Raw genomic sequence first — 17,152 nt, 5'->3', positions numbered from 1 at the left:
TGGTTGCCAGCTATCCTTGGCATTCCTTGGCTTGTAGACACATCACTTCAATCTCTGCCTCTGTCATCACTTGGTGATCTCTCTGTGTGCATGTCTGTCCAAATTTCCCTCTTCTTGTGGGATACCGGAGTCCCTGAGTGGTGCAAATGATTAATAGGCTCAGCTGCTGACCAAAAGTTTGGCGGTTTGCGTACACCCAGAGAAGCCTCAGAAGTAAGACCTGGCAATCTACTTCCAAAAAATCAGCCATTGAAAACCCTGTGGAGTACAGTTCTATTCTGTCACACATGGAGTCACCATGAATCAGAATCTACTCAATGGTAACTGAATGGGGACACCCGTCATTGATCCCATCTGAACTTGATGACATCTGCAAAGATCCTTTTTCCAAATAACATTGCATTAACATGTACAAAGGGAGGTGTTGTGGATTGAATTGCAAGCCCCAGTAACCCACCCCCGCCAAATATGTGCTGGAATCCTGACCAATATACCTGTGGATGTGAGCCTGATTGGGAATAGGGTTTTCTTGGTTATGTCATCAGTGTACGCTGTGTCCTAAACCTAATCACTTCTGAGTTACAAAGAGAGCAGATTAGACACAGAAGCACCCACAAACGGCGGAAGACAGATGTTATCTGAAGACGATGGAGGAAGACGAATCTATATGCCCAGGAACTCCAAGGATCACCAAGTACTAGAAGCTGAAATAAAGAACTTCTCCTTATAGTCACACTCTGAATTCAGACTTCCAGGCTTCTGAACTGTGAGAAAATACATTTCAGCTCTTTAAAGCCACCAACCTGTGGCATTTCTGTTATAGCAGCACTCTATCTAAGCACTAGGACAGATGGGGAGGGGCGGACAGAGCACACGGATCATGTCCTTTCTGTTGACTTAGTGTAAGGCCATCTCAGCCCAACAAGATGTTCCAAGATGTCCTCTCAGGAGGTTCCCAGTTCCCTTTGCACACTTACTCCCTCTCTTTCCAGCTGGAGACTCCTCAAGGGATTTATAAGGAAGAGAAGCCTTGGTTAAACCCCTTTCAACAATATACTCTTATACTGTTACCTTTTGTTATCGTTGTTGGTTGCCATCCAGTTGATTCCAACAGAGGTTTTCACCCTTGTCAGACCTGGCCTTTCCCAGGTTATAACATACATTTTATAATGCCTTTTTATTATCCTGTGAACTTCCTTATAGGATTTACCTCATTGTGCATGGTGCTGGGGGTACGAGATGATATCAGCTGAGCACTGGACAGGTGCATAATCGAGGTTAAGGAAAAAGATACGCATATAAAGAATTACAAATCAATATACAAAGTTGAATCAAGGCGAGTTCTAGCAAGAAGCAAAAAAGACCACTCAAAAAAAGGTGCCTGACAAAGGGACAAATGTTGTATGATTCCACTTATATGAAATATCTAGGATAAGCAAGTGTATAGAGACCAAAGTTTATTAGTGGCTACATTTTTTTTTTTTTTTTTTACCAGGGGTGGGTGTGGGGAAGGGGAGAAGGGGAAGTCATTGCTTAGGGGACACTGAGCTTTTGTTAATGATGATGGGAAAATTTGGAAATGGATAATGGTAATGACTGAACAACATGATAAACATAACAAATGCCACTGAATTTTAACATGTGAAGGATGTTGAAAAGACAAATGATTTGTTACCTATATATCTATGACAATTAAAGAAAAGTGGGGGAAAGGGGTGACTAAGAAGACTTTAATGAAATGCCTATTTATAAAGCTGGGGGCAGGGTTAATGCCTACCAGGGGTGGCGAAGCACTCTGGGGCTAGCAATACTGAGAAGGCTCTACCTCCTCTAGCCCTCCATGAGACAAGTGTAAAAAGAAGTAGAAGGACCTAGAAATCCACTGAGAGTCATAGCTGCAAGAAAAAGCTACCCCAGCACATGATGGCCTTCACAGAGGAAGACACCTGCCTCCAACGTACAATCCAAAATACATGCACAGCTTATAAAAATCAACAAAAGATCAGAAATTATTATAATGATTTGTGACTGATTTGCACTACAAGTTTTTTCATTGTTATGCTACATGTAGCTTATTTTAGAAATAAAAATATTTTAATTTTTGATGTATATGTATATATTAATTTATATTTACCATGTTGTTGTTCTTTACTGTCAAGTTACTGTTGTTACTGTCAAGTTAGCTCTGACTCATGATGACCCCTGGTCCTGTGCCATTTTCACAATTGTTGGTATACTACAGTCTATTGTTGCGTCCACTGTGTATTTTGTCTGCCTTCTAATCCAGAGAGATCATCTTCCAGCACAATATTGGGCATTATTCTGTTATAAGCAATAGGATTTTCATGGGTTAATTTTCAGAAGTAGATCTCCAGGCCTTTCTTCCTGGTCTGTCTTAGTCTGGAAGCTCTGCTGAAACCTGTCCACCATGGGTGACCCTACTGGTATTTGAAATACTGGTGGCATAGCTTTGCTGCATCATAGCAACCTACAAGCCATCACACTACAACAAACTGACAAACGGGTGGTGGTATATTTACCATACCAGACATTATGTATTTTGAATACGGTCACTGGGTAATCTGTGATAGTGAAAAATTGTTGTGATAGAGAAAAATTGTGGTTAAGAAGAAATATACATTTTGGTATTTAATCCTTAAGCCTTCCCCCATATTCCTGGAGGGAACCTATATGCAGTAAAACCTGTGAAAGCTGGAACCTATATAAGGCAGAAATTTGTCAGAGAAGGAAAACTCAAATATTTTCCACTAAAACACACAATAGAAAAGTGGTAAGACTGACTCTGTCAAAGACGGAAAACTTGCGAGACCCTGAAAAACAAGGTAGACTCATTGAGTTCTGGCTCTCACAAGTTTCACTGTATATGCTATTGAAATGAAAGTGGATATTAATTTTTCTGACTGTTCTGAGGGAATTGTGTCAAGGTTGGGGCCATTATATACAGTAACCTGTCTGTTTTCCAAAATCTTCTTGAAGAACAAATACGTATTAGTGACATTCTGCCAAACACAGCTGCTTGGTTAAGCAAACACCAGTTGGCACAACTTTAAACTTGTGTTATCTTTGATCCCCCCTTGACCTTTCTTGTCTCTCACAACCTGTGTTCATCTCCCCTCTGCAACCAATAGCTATGTTTGAATACATTTGTCCTTTGAAACTTTCAACATAGTTGTGACATTCTAAGTCAACAAACCAGCCCAGCACATCCAGTAAAAGAAGATATTTAGAACTTGACCTCAGAAACTGGTGAAATCTTCTTAGAGTTTATGGTTTCAGTGAATAATATTTAAAAGACTTAATCCATTGTTTTATTCAATAAATGTTTCCTGAGCATCTGTCATGTTCCCTGCGTTGTTCTAGGCATGGAAGATGAGTGCTATGGTGCACAAGACATTCCTGCTCATTAGTGGCATTGCAGTTTTTTTTTTTTTTTAGTGGGGAAAGAGAGTAAATAAACAAATCAATGAAAAGCTTAATTGTGGCTAGTGATAAACACTGAGGAAATTAAAACGGGGTAGTGAGATGGAAAGTGATTGAGATGGTGATGGGATGTAATGGTTAAGCCTGTGTCTTAGCTTGGCTGGGTCATGATTCTCAGTGCTTTGCCAGCTATGCAGTTTGGCAGTCATATAATGCTGGGAACACTTCCATGATGAGATTTGATATTGTGTGATCACTTCCATCATGGGATCTGCTGTGAGTAGCCAATCAATTCAAAGGGAGTTTCTCTGGGCATGTGGCCTCCATCAGATATAAGTGGACATTCTGGCAAGGCTCATATGCTTTTGCTTGCCCTGGCTCCTGTTCATCTGACCTCTGGTTCTTAGGAGAGCTAGCAGCTTACCTGCAGTCTTGCCTGCTAATCTTGGGACTCACTGGTCTTCACAGCCCGTGAGTAAGACCCTTGCTCTTTTACCTGGCGATCTTGTGTTCGCCAGCCCCTGCAGCTACGTGAATCAGGAGAAGCCTCTACCCTCACTCACAGACTTGGGATGTTCCAGCCTCGACAACTGCATGAGCCATTTCCTTGATATAAATCTGTGTCTATATATGCATACACTTTACTGGTTTTCTTCTCTAGAGAACGCAGCCTAAGACATTTTGTACCGAGAATCGTTCCGGAGAAACAAAATTGTAAGGATGAGTTTTCTAAATTGGTTCTCAAGTCTGGTTAGTCTTAAAGATGTTGATGATTCTCCTTCCAGTAGTAAATAGGGCACTGCTAATCCATGGCATCAGGTGGCAATACAAATACACAAAATATCACCACAAATAGATCAGGTATTGGTGAAAGGTGAGGCTCTGGGTGATTGCATGTGTGATGCTGTTGTTGTTAGGTGCTGTCGAGTCAGCTCCAATTCATAGTGACCCTATGTACAAAACACTGTCTAGTCCTATACCATCCTCATAATTGTTGTTATGCTTAAGCCCGTTGTTGCAGCCACTCTGTCAATCCACCTTATTGAGGAGATTCCTCTTTTTCACTGAGCTTTACTTTACCAAGCATGATGTCCTTTACCAGGGACTGATCCCTCCGGACAACATGTCCAAATTATGTGAGAGGTAGTCTTGACATCCTTGCTTCTAAGGAGCATTCTGGTCATACTACTTCCAAGACAGAGTTTTTGGTTCTTTTGGCAGTCCATGGTATATATTCAATATTCTTCTCCAACATCACAATTCAAAGTCATCAATTCTCCTTTAGTCTTCCTCATGCATTGTCCAGCTTTCACATGCATATGAGGCAATTGAAAAGACCATGGCTTCGGTCAGGCACACCTTCCTCTTCGAGGTGACATTTTTGCTTTTCAACACTTTAAAGAGGTCTTTTGCAGCAGATTTGCTCAATGCAATGCATCTTTTGATTTTTTTTTTAATTTTTATTGTGCTTTAAGTGAAAGTTTACAAATTATGTCGGTCTCTCATACAAAAACTTACATACATCTTGCTATATACTCCTAATTGCTCTCCCCCTAATGAAACAGCCTGCTCCTTCCCTCCACTCTCTCTTTTCTTGTCCTTTCCACCAGCTTCTGATCCCCTCTTCCCTCTCATCTCCCCTCCAGACAGGAGATGCCAACATAGTCTCAAGTGTCCACCTGATCCAAGAAGCTCATTCACCAGCATCTTTCTCTATCCCATTATGCAGTCCAAGAGTTGTCTGAAGAGTTGGCTTTGGGGAAGGTTCCTGTCCTGGGCTAACAGAAGGGCTGGGGGCCATGACCACCGGCGTCCTTCTAGTCTCAGTCAGACCATGAAGTCTGGTCTTTTCATGAGAATTTGGGGTCTGCATCCTACCGCTTTCCTGCTCCCTCAGGGGTTCTTCATTGTGTTCCCTGTCAGGGCAGTCATCGATTGTAGCCGGGCACCATTTAGTTCTTCTGGTCTCCGGCTGATGTAGTCTCTGGTTTATGTGACCCTTTCTGTCTCTTGGGCTCGAAATTGCCTTGTGTCCTTGGTGTTCTTCCTTCTCCTTTGGTGCAGGTGGGTTGAGACCAATTGATGCATCTTAGATGGCTGCTTGCTAGCGTTTAAGACCCCAGACGCCACTCTCCAAAGTGGGATGCAGAATGTTTTGTTAATAGATTTTATTATGCCAATTGACTTAGATGTCCCCTGAAACCATGGTCCCCAAACCCCCACCCCTGCTATGCTGGCCTTTGCAGTATTCAGTTTATTCAGGAAACTTCTTTTGATTTCTTGGCTGCTGTTTCCATGGGTGTTGGTTGTGGATCCAGGTAAAATGAAACCCTTGACAACTTCAATCTTTTCTCCATTTATCATGATGTTGCTTATTGGTCCAGTTTTGAGGATGTTTGTTTTGTTTATGTTGGACATAAGCTTCACTTTCAGCAAGCAAGGTTGTGTTACCTGCATAAAGCAGGTTGTTAGTGAACCTTCCTCCAACTCTGCCGTCGCATTCTTCTTCATATAATCCAGCTTCTTCGATTATTTGCTCAGCATACAGCTTGAGTAAAAAAAGAAAAAAAAATTTTTTTTTCTTCTTTTTTTATTTAGGTATGGTGAAAAGATACAACCCCGATGCACAGCTTTCCTGACTTTAAATCACACGGTATGTCTTTGTTCTGTTCAAAAGACTGCCTTTTGATCTATGTATAGGCTCTTTATGAGCGCAATTAAGGGTTCTGGAATTCCCATTCTTTGCAATGTTATCCATAATTTGTTATGATCCATACAGTCAAATGCCTTAGCATAGTCAATAAAACACAGGTAAACATCTTTCTGGTATTCTCTGCTTTTAGCTGAGAAGAGCAACGATATCCCTTGTTCCATGTCCTCTTCTGAATCCGGCTTGAATTTCTGGCAGTTCCTTGTTAATATACTGCTGCAGCCACTTTTGAATGATCTTGTGACATTAATGATATTGTTGGATAATTTCCGCATTTGGTGAAATAAGCCAATCGGTCTGCCAGGTAGCTGTCTTCCAAATTTCTTGGTGTAGAAGAGTGAGTACTTCCAGAGCTGCATCCCTTTGTTCAAACATCCCAACTGGTATTCTGTCCATTCCTGAGGCCTGTTTTCATCAATACCTTCAGTGCACCTTGTACTTCTTCCTTCAGTACCACTGATTCCTGATCATATTCTGCCTCCTGAAATGGTTGAACATTGACCAATTCTTTTTGGTATGGTGACTCTGTGTATTCCTTCCATCTTCTTTTGATGCTTCCTGTGTTGTTTAATATTTTCCCCATAGAATCCCTTAATATTGCAACTCAAGGCTTGAATTTTTGACAGATGCTTGTGGTGGCAGGGGGCGGGGGGGGTGTTAATATGTGATACCATTCTACAATTTTGTTATATTGAAAAGTATAAGGAAGCTGGTTGGTTGGTCCTACTTTTGCTAGACAAACTGATGAAGGAAAGAGATGAGCTCAGGCTTCAGAGTCAAATCTCAAGTGCTGTGTAAATGACCTCAAAGTTTCTACTTGTGCCTTGAAAGAAAGCCTATTTCTTGCAGTAACAGAGCCGATATTGCTGAAAACCAAACCCAGAGTCTTATCATAAGATGACTGACTGACAACGCCAACTCAATTGCCAGCCCCGAGAGGTGTCTGAAGTTAAATAGAGGGCATTGAATGGGAAGAAATGGGACGCTGAAACTTTGGATGGGGACATATGGGCAGATGATCAGCAACCTGGAGACACTGAGCCCCTAAATTCCATTGAATCATTCCTGCCAACAGAATCAGCCCTCTCACTCCCATTGGAAGAGATTACTCCATGTTTGTCTGCTAAACCACCCTTCCCAGTAAAAGCATTAGCCCCTTCACCCTCATCTAATGAGGTTAACCTAGCTTCATCTAGACAATTTTTGCCTAAGTCATTGCCTAGGACATGGCCTGAGGCAGAAGCTTTACAAGACAATGATGAATATTCTTAAAACACTTCCTCACCACCAATTTTGGCTTCTAGACCTATAACTAGAATTAAGTACCAGTAAGCCCCAAAAGGTGATATACAAAGTATGACCCAAAAGGAGGTATGCTACACTCCAAAAGAACTCTTGGAATATGGGGAATATGTGTGGAAATGGCTATTAAGGGTGTGGTATATTGGTGCAGTGCAGGGAACAAAGATGGATCAGTCTGAGTTTACTGATATGGGCTCACTAAACACAGATTTTTCATTTAATGTTTCAGCTCGAGAAGTTCAGAAACGATCTAATAGTTTATTCGGTTGGGTTGCTGAAGCATGGATTATGCTGTGGCCTACACTAAATCAAGTTGAAGTACCAGAATGGCCTTGGTATACTGTAGAAGAAGGTATCCAAAGGCTTAGGGAAATTGGCATGCTAGAATGGATTTATGAGGTTAGACCCATGGACCCACATATGGAGTCCCCAGAGGACATGCCTTTCACCACAACTGTAAGGAGAAAATTTGTGAAGGGAGCCCCAGCATCCTTGAAGTCTGCTGTGATTGCTATTTTATGTAAGTCAGATTTGACAGTGGAAACTGCCTGACTGAATTAACATACCTGACTGCAATGGGGCTGATTGAACCCATGGTGGTAGGTGCCAAGTGGCGGCACTCAATCAACAAAGACAAGGTGGACATGGTTACCATGATGGATAGCAGATCCAAAGCAGTAATCAGAATAGTCTGACTCATGTGGACTTATGGTGTTGGTTACTCAGTCATGGTGTACCTAGGAGTGAAATAGATAGGAAATCTACTAAATATTTACTTGATCTGTACAAGCAGATGAATTCTAGGTCAAATGAACAGCAGTCTAACTGCAATCGCCAGAATGGAGAGTCAGGGCCCCTCAATTAATTCTCAGACTTTTGCGAGTTTAAAGACCCACAACCCCTTGAACGAAGGGAAGACCAAGTTTCCTTGAGGAAGGAGTCCAACACACTTCCAAAAACTTATACTGTTAATCTTTCTCCCAGCCTCCCTGAAAGGGATCTACAGTATTTTAAAAGAGTGACTGTTCATTGGGGAAAAGAAAATAATCAGACTTTTCAGGGATTACTGAATACTGGATCTGAACTGACACTAATTGCAGGAGACCCAAAACATCACTGTGACCCACCAGTCAGAGTGGGAGCATATGGAGATCAGGTTATAAATGGAGCCTTGGCTCATGTCTGTCTCACAGTTAGTTGGTCCAGTGGGTCCCCAAACTCATCCAGTAGTGGTTTCCCCAGTTCAGGAATGCATAATTGGAATAGATATACTCAGCCACTGGCAGAACCACCACATTGGATCCATGACAAGTGCAGTAAGGGCTATTATGGTAGGAAAAGCCTGTGGAAGGCATTAGCAATGCCCCTACCTAGGAAAATAGTAAACCGAAAGCAAAACTGCATTGCTGGAGAGATGGTAGAGATTACTGCCACTGTCAAGGATTTGCAGATGCAGGGCTGGTAATTTTCACCACATCCCCATTCAGTTTGCTTATTTGGCCCGTGCAAAAAGCTGAAGGGTCTTGGAGAATGACAGCGGGTTATTGAAAACTTAAGCAAGTGGCGACTCCAGCTGCAGCTGCTGTTCCAGATGTGTTTCATTGTTTGAGCAAGTTAACACATCTCCTGGTGCCTGGTATGCAGCTATTGATCTGGCTAATGCCTTTTTCTCCATATCTGTTTCAAAGGACCATCAGAAGCAGTTTGCCTGCAGCTGACAAGGCCAGAAATACACCTTCAGTTGCCTACCTCAGGGCTGCATCAACTCTCCAGTCCTATGTCATAATTTAGTTTGCAGGGATCTTGATCACCTTTCCCTTCCACAAGAAGCCACACTGGTCCATCATATTGGTGACATTATGCTGACTGGACCTAGTAAGGAAGAAGTGTCAATGACTCTGGACTTATTGGTAAAATGTTTGTGTGCTAGAGGGTGGAAAATTAATTTCACAAAAATTCAGGCACTTTCCATTTCAGTGAAATTTCTAAGGGTCCAGTGGTATGGGCTATGTCAAGACATTCCTTCTAAAGTGAAGGATAAGTTATTGCATCTGGCTCTTCCCACAACTAAAAAGGAGGCACAATGCCTAGCAGACCTCTTTGAATTTTGGAGGCAACATATTCCTTATTTGAGTGCGCTACTCCAGTCTATTTATCAAGTGACTCAGAAAGCTACTAGTTTTGAGTGGGGCCCAGAGCAAGAGAAGGCTCTGCAACAGGTTCAGGCTGCCATGCAAGTCACTCTGCCCCTTAGGTCATATGATCCAGCTGATCCAATGGTGCTTGAAATATCAGTGGCATATGGAGATGCTGTTTGGAGTCTTTGGAAGGCTCCAGTTGGTGAATCACAGTGCAGACCCTTAGGATTTTGGAGCAAAGTCCAGCCATTCTCTGCAGATATCTACTCTTCTTTTGAGAAACAGCTTTTGGCTTGTCACTGGGGTTAGTAGAGACTGAACACTTAACCATGGGACACTAAGTCACCATGAGGCCTCAGCTGCCCATCATGACCTGGATGTTGTGTGACCCACAGAGTCATACAGCTGGAGATGCTCAGCAGCACATTGTCATTAAATGGAAGTGGTACACAAGATCAGGCCTGAACAGGACCTGGAGGTACAAGTAAGTTGCGTGAGTAAGTGGCCCAAATGTCCATGGTCTCCATTCCTGTCACATTACCTTCCATCTCCCTGTGTACACCTATGGCCTCATGGGGAGTTCCTTATGATCAGTTGACTGAGGAAGGGAAAACTCATGCCTCATTTATAGATGGTTCTGCTCAGCATGCAGCCACCAGTTGGAAGTGGGCAGTGGCAGCATTACAGCCCCTTTCTGGGACCTCCCTGAAGGACGGTGGTGAAGGAAAATCCTCCCAATGGGCAGAGCTTCAAGCAGTGCACCTGGTTGTTCATTTTGCTTGGAAGGAGAAATGGTCAGAAGTATGATAGTGTACTGATTCATGGACTGTGGCCAATGGTTTGGCTGGATAGTCAGGGACTTGGAAGGAACATGATTGGAAAATTGGAGACAAGGATGTATGTGGAAGAGGTATGTGGAAACACTCCTCTGAACGGGCCAAAGTAGTGAAGATATTTGTGTCTCATGTGAATGCTCACCAAAGGGTGACCTCAGCAGACTAGGATTTTAACAATCAAATGGATAAAATCACATGCTCTGTGGAAACCAGTCATCCTCTTTCCCCAGGTACTCCCATCATTGCTCAGTGGGGTCATGGACAAAGTGGCCATGGTGTCAGGGATGGAGGTTATGCATGGGTTTAGCAACATGGTCTTTCACTCACCAAGGTCGACTTGGCTACAACAACTGCTGAGTGCCCAATCTGCCCACAGCAGAGACCAACCCTGAGTCCCCAATATGGCACCATCCCTCAAGTTGATCACCCAGCAACCTGGTGGCAAGTTCATTACATTGGACCACTTTCATAATGGAGAGGGCAGCCTTTTTTTTCTTACTGGAATAGATACTTACTCTCGATATGAATTTGCCTTCCCTGCATGCAATGCCTCTGCCAAAACTACTGTCCATGGACTTATAGAATGCATTATTCACCATCATGGTATCCTGCACAGTATTGCCTCAGATCAAGGGACTCACTTCACCGCAAGTGAAGTGAGGCAATGGGCCCAGGCTCATGGAATTCACTGGTCTTACCATGTTCCGCACCATCCTTAATCAGATTGCTTGATAGAACTATGGAATGGCCTTCTAAAGACACACTTCCCTTGCAGGGTTGGGGCAATGCTCTCCAGGAGGCTACATGTGCTCTAAACCAGCATCCAATATATGGTGCTGTTTCTCCCACAGCCAGGATTCATGCGTCCAGGAAACAAGGGGTGGAAATGGCAGTGGCACCACTCACTATTACCCCTGGTGACCCACTTCAAGATGTTTGCTTCCTGGTTGTAACCAATGTCATACAACAATGTGTGTACTAACTGTTTAATGAGAAACTAGTTTATTCTGTAAACCTTCATCTTAAGTTCAACAAAAAAATTCTTTTAAAATAAAATAAAAGATTTTTGCTTCCTGTCCTTGCAACCTTATGCTCTGCAGGTCTAGAGGTCTTAGTTCCAAAAGGAGGAATGCTCCCACCTGGAGACACAGCACTGATTCATTGAACTGGAAGCTCATAACGCTACTACCTAGCCACTTCAGGCTCCTTAGGCCTCTGAATCAACAGGCAAATAAGGAAGTTACCATACTGGTAATCCTGATTACCAAGAGGAAATCAGACTGATATTATATAATGGAGGTAAAGAAGAGTATGTCTGGAATACAGGTGATTCCTTAGGGTGTCTGTTAGTGCGATCATGCCCTGTGATTAAAGTCAATGGAAAACTACAGCAACCCAATTCTGACTTGACTACTAATGGCCCAGATGCTTCAGGTATGAAGGTTTGGGCCATCCCACCAGGCAAAGAACCATGACCAGCTGAGGTGCTTGCTGATGGCAAAGGGAATACGGAATGGGTGGTAGAAGGAGGTAGTTCTAAATACCAGTTACAATCATGTGATCAGTTGCAGAAACGAGAACTGTAATTGTTGCAACTAATGTCACAAAACAAATGTGTATAAAATTTTGAATGCGAAATTAACTGGAGCTGTAAAATTTCACCTAAAGCACAGTTAAATTTTTTTTTTTCCCTAAAAGAAGTATACCAAGGCTGAAGAATCTTTGGTCAATTTATATGAGGAAGTATTAATTAGTTTTATCTCCAACAATCTCAGTGTTACTTGGAATTGTTTCACCAAAGCAAAACCCAGTCTCAGGGTGGCTGTATTAGGTAGAAAGGGATCATCTAACTGTCCCTACTTGTTCAGATTTTCAAAAGGTGCTCCCTGCACATTCCCTGGTCCCCACCCCACCTCTAAAATGCCCTGGCATCATTCACTCACTTACTCCCAATTTTTCACTTTTCTTTTTTTTTCGGTTCTTTCTATCACAAGTACTCAGCATCAGTGTGGATGTTGGAGAGATCCCACTTCCCAAATCTTTGGTCAGTCTCCCCCCGAAAGTCCTGATCTTAATGCATAAAGTAAGAACAGTGGCCTATATCTGCTTCCTGTTTACTTATACAGAACATTCGTTTCATAAAAGTTGTGGACTATCATCCAAAACTTAGAAACTTAAATAAAACTGCACATATCATGAACGTTTTCATATGGCATTTAATAGGCATTTGTGGTTGATGGCAGTCTAGTTTTATTTTCAGATACTTTATTTATAGAATCTACTGTTGGCTTTGTTATCCACTACAGACGGCTTGTGCCGGTGGTGTGATTGGTCATGACTCTTGCCATCATAAGACCCGCTGGCCATTAGAACTGCAAAATGTGTCTGACAACATCAACATAATGCTGATCAGGGTGCAGCTTCCTCTGACTCCCAGGCTGCAGGAACTTCTTAATTGTAGGCATGTTACTGATTCTTGTATTAAATGCCTGAAATGAGAGACATAAAATCAGGCTTCAGTAACAGTCGCAAAAACTCTTAAGAATCAGAGCTTTGTCATCAGAGGGGGCTGCTCAGACCTTGATCTTTGGGAGACCAATGTGTTAAATCACACTTAATTCCTCAAAACATGTTTGCTGGATATCCCCTGAGACAGGTACAATAATTGCTCGTGTGTTTAGCACGAGTTTAATTGTTTTCTTAAAAATCATTGTCACAATCAGGCGATGTATATCAAAAGCCTCAAAAAAAATTCATATTCTTTGACCTATCTATTCTTGTTCTAGGAACTTATTATAAGAGAATAAGTATAAGCAAAGAAACAGCTATAGGTGCCTTAATGCAGCAGGAATTGGAAATAACCTATATTTCCAGGAAAAGGGGAGCCCAAGACAAGGGACATAACCCAGTAATATAAAATATTATACATAAAAGGGATTAGGAGGGTCTTTTTGTAGAGACAGGCAAAGACCTCTAGAATGTGTTGTTGGTAAAAACAAACAACTGGTGAATGACAAAATGTTTATCTTTTATCTTTTGTGTAAGAAAGGGAGGGAATAAAAATATATATTCTTATATATCTTTGCTTAAAAAAAATACCTCTGCATAAATAGGATAACTGGGAGGGTACAGAGGAAACCAATAAAAGTGATGATGGGATTGGGAAGTTGGGAGAGCAGTGGCACGAATGAGATTTCTCCATTTATGACCTTTCTTTATAGCTCTGATTTTGAAAAAATATGTGATTTTATTGCCTAATTATAATAAAATGAAATGATATTGCAGAAGAATATTTGTTGACATGTACATACACTCATGATAAGTGAAAAAAAAAATTTAAAGCAGGCCACAGCATAATATTAAGCCATTCTGTTCTAGGGGGAAAGGCAAAATAATAAATCAGGAAGTTTGATGCTTTAACATTTGGCTGGTAGGATTATAAGGTCTTCTTTCTTTCTTTTCACCTTTTAGCTTATATGAATGAACTTGCATTCTTTTATAATAAGAAAAATAAAACTCTTCATGAATTACAAAACTCATGTTTACCTATGAGATAAAATGTTCCGAAGGAATTGGAATAGACCAGGTAAGGTTCGGCAGTGGCAGAGACAGAGGGAACCCAAAACCCATTGCTGTTGAGTCGATTCTGACTCATAGCAACCCTAAAGGACAGAGTAGAACTCCCCCATAGGGTTTCCAAGGAGCTCCTGGTGAATTCGAACTACTTTTGGTTAGAAGCTGTAGCTCTTAACACTATACCACCAGGGTTTCCCCGTACCTCCACCCTATTCACCATATTTCCCTGTACCCATTGTCTCTACCGACTAATTCTGAATTCAGTAAGTGGCAGAGAAACAAAGATGCCAGGACTTGGAGTTGCAAAATCTGGATTTTGAGCTTAAAAGACCATGAAGTGTATGTCACGTTCTGATTATGTCTTGTGGCATAGCAAATTACTCCCCAAAATTTAGCAGCTTAAAACAATTTTGCCCATGATTTTGTTACTGCAATTTCGCGACTTAGAGCCGCCTGCTGCAAATAGCCAATTCTTGAGACAGGGGTGAGGTGGGTAGCGAGAGCTTTATTACATATACCGGTATATGGAGACAGAGGGGAATGATCTCCTCCTAAAGTCGTCTGTCTCACCAGACTACCGATGGGTTTGGGTTTTTAAGGGAAAAGGGGCTATAAGTTTTAGGGACTTGTGGAATGTGCACTCTTTCTTCTGTTTGGTTTTGGTGGTCGTATCCCAAACATGTTGATCTTGTCCTGGCATTATCCCATCAGCTCAGGGGGTAGCTGGCGCCATCCTTCGTCTTATTTGACAGGCTTAGGTCAATATCACTTGTTTTCCACAGTCTTAGAGGAAACATTGGTTAACACTTAACCGTTTGGGGAGCTAACATCAGGATCTTACTTGGAGGCAGGGATGGGCTAGGGGAGGGAAAGGAGAGAAAGAAGAAGGAAAAGAAAAATTGGCTCAGGTACTGTTTAAGATATGGCTGAGCAGCCTGTTGCAATTTTGTGGCTTGGGAAATGGGAAAGGCCAGTTAAGTGGTTATCATCTGGGATTTTTCACATAGTTTCAGTCAGATGTTGGCAGGGGCAGGGGTCATCTGAAGGCTCTACTAGGCTGGATGTTCAAGATGGCTCCCTCACATGGCTGTCTGTTGATGCTGGGTTTTGGCTGGGAGCTCAGCTGGGGCTCTCGACTGCAGTTATCCACCCACGGCTTCTCAGGGTCACTTGGTCTTCTTACAGTGTGGACACTGAATTCTAAGAGGGAGCATCTGGAGACTGAGCATTCTGAGATCAAGGCAGAAGCTGCAAGGCTTCTTGTCGCTGCTTTTGTTAGGCAATGAGGTTTTTTCTTTTTTTACAGAAGAAAAAAAGTCTCAGAGAAGGGAAAAAAAAAAAAAAAACTAGAGGGAATTGCACAGCGAGTAAGGGGTGCGCGACAGCGAGGATTCCAGCTCCAGCAGCCCAGACCAGCCTGTGCTCTTAATCCCTGCTGCTTTACTTCTGGACTAGACAATGCTTAGATTGGGACTGTCAGGACTGGAAGAAAGAAAGGCACTCAGCAGGGACAGAGGGGGTGGGAACTGATTTATATGTGCTTATTGGGTTTAGGGAAACCCCAGCCTGACTTCTGAATTCTCTCCAAACTTGAAATCCAGCTGGTTTGCCTGTTGTTGGTATTATGTGCTGTTGAGTCGATTCCGACTTATAGCGACTCAAAAGAGTAGCACTGCCCCACAGGGCTCCCAAGGAGTGGCTGGTCGATTCGAACTTCCGACCTTTTGGTTAACAGCCAAACTCATCACTGCATGACCAGGGCTCCATGATACCATCAAGTACTTGCAAAAAATAAAAAGATTATTGTTTCCCCAAAGACCCCAATGTTCAGTCAAAAAGAGCAGCTGCTGAATTAGCTTGGGTGTACCACACAAACACGCATTCTCCTATCGTTCCTTTGCTCTATGAAGTTGAGTAAAGTAACATTTCTGATTCAGAGTTATGACTAAAATATCCTGGGGGCGAACAAAAGGGGAAATTTTGATAACCGATGTGTTAGCCCTGTACGATGTAGGGCTGATTCTGTCATACCTTACCCATGATCATGCTTCCTACAGGGTTTCAGCTTCAAGTGGTGCATTGAATCAGGCAACCAAAAACATTCACCCTAGCTCTTAGTTACTTTGATTTGAAAAACAGAGTTTCAAATCATCTTCTTGATTTCTGTGAGGATTTTAATGAAACCGCCAAAATCATAAAACAAAAGATCGCTGACATTTTGTCCAAACACAAACCAGACTTAGCTCTTCTATCTACAAATTTGGCAGAGAGCACAGAGGTAAATTTTGGGAAATTCCATTCAGTCTATAAACTTCTTACCAAAGAAAATGAAAAGATCTTACCTGTTCAATGTCCTGCATACCCTGGAGATAACACTGCTAAAAGGGGGTGTGACTTGCTCAAATATGATATTGAAACTTTCATTGTGAAAGCTTTTGGTCACTTTTCAGTGTCTTCAAAATGTGCAGACCCATCTGATGAGATTTTTGACTCATTAAAGAAATGGAAGGAGGTAAACTCTTTAGACATGTGCTTATAAGATGGCTATCATTGCTGCCAGCCATAGAAAAGATGCTAAAATGTTGGCCTGCCATAAAACCATATATTCAAAGTGTGGGACAAGAAGAATGTCCTTCTTTGGTCTGGAAATGTATTGAGGATGAGAATGGAAAAACAGATTACAGTAAAATAGAAATTTATATGCTGTTTCTCCAGAACTGTTTGATGATCCGTGAAGAGGCCACGAAGAGCGTAGAGAAGGATGAGCTGACTGCCCCCGAGTCGTCTGATGTTATGAATAGGTTGCAACAGAAACTCATACAGAGAAAAATGGACTCATTCTTTGGTAATAAGACTTCTTCAGAGCTACCAAAAAAAAAAAAAAGTCACCAGAAAGGGCAGTAAGTTAAAGAGGACGTTCCCAATTTCTTTACTAAAACTGTAACTTATTTAGAATCTAACTTTGATTTCACCCGTTCACATTACCTCTGTGCTTTAAACCATTTTCCTGCAGAAGGAGATGTTTAACTTATGAGGACATCCAGCATGCTTCAGAGTGTTTAAAACTAATGGGCATTTTAGACATGGACAGCCTATATGATGGATTTATAAATGCCAAGGACCTGATTGAGAAACAGCTGTTCTCTCAA

The sequence above is a fragment of the Loxodonta africana genome, chromosome 1 (genome assembly GCF_030014295.1).
Source record: "Loxodonta africana isolate mLoxAfr1 chromosome 1, mLoxAfr1.hap2, whole genome shotgun sequence".
Taxonomy (NCBI): Eukaryota; Metazoa; Chordata; class Mammalia; order Proboscidea; family Elephantidae; genus Loxodonta; species Loxodonta africana.
This window is presented reverse-complemented; position numbering follows the sequence as displayed.